Consider the following 802-nt stretch of genomic DNA (forward strand, 5'->3'; position numbering starts at 1 on the left):
CCCAAAACAGAATGGTTGAAAATGACAACAACCATTCAGCTTTCTCACAGCCCTGCAGTTTGCTCTGGGGTCCATGGAAAAGGTTCAGCGCTGTTGTTCACAGTGTTAGGTGAGGGGTTCGGCCCTGGGTCTGGAGCAGGTGCTTCTGCTCCTCACCTGGGCTGTGCTGTCCACTAGACGCTCAGCTTCTGGTGGCTGGGCTTCCTCCCACCATGGTGGCTGGAACTGTTTCCAGCATCCAAGAAAGAGAGCTCAGCAGAAGCTGTTCTGCCTTTTATGCCCAAGCCTGGAAGTCACCTAGCATCACTTCTATCAGACAAGCCATAAGCTACAAGTCAGGGCAATCACAAAAGCTCATTCGGGTTCAAGGGGAGGAGACACAGACTCTTAAGAGAGGACAGAAATGTCAAGGCTCTGGAAGGTCTTGCAGGAAGGGACTATCACGGTGGCCATCTTTGGAATATCAAACCTGGGCTGTGGGGATGCTGTGTGCAATGGCTGCAAACAGCAGCCTTCTCGGTGGTATATTTTGCCTGTGCAGGTTGCGCTAAGGAACCCTGGAGACGGTTCTTTCCAGTGGATGTTCATGACTGGCCTGCGACTAGCATGCTGTCTCCATTCTAGACTGGAGACAGGTTTGTGCAGTGCCTTTGGAAAGCCCCAGGGTCCACAGTGGTTGGTTAGTAACATCCATCCGCACCAAGCTGCAGAACAAGGAGCACGTGATTGAGTCCCTCTGCAGAGTCAACTTCAAGTTACCTGGCCACCAGAAGATCCACATCTCAAAGGTGTGGGGGATTAC

At 52.2% G+C, this 802-nt stretch overlaps 1 pseudogene; it reads left to right on the forward strand.

Annotated features, from left to right (window-relative positions):
- Positions 1-424: 424 nt before the first annotated feature.
- LOC129626345 (uncharacterized) lies at positions 425-569 on the forward strand (annotated as a pseudogene).
- Positions 570-802: the final 233 nt, after the last annotated feature.

The sequence above is a fragment of the Bubalus kerabau genome, chromosome 13 (assembly GCF_029407905.1).
Source record: "Bubalus kerabau isolate K-KA32 ecotype Philippines breed swamp buffalo chromosome 13, PCC_UOA_SB_1v2, whole genome shotgun sequence".
NCBI lineage: Eukaryota > Metazoa > Chordata > Mammalia > Artiodactyla > Bovidae > Bubalus > Bubalus kerabau.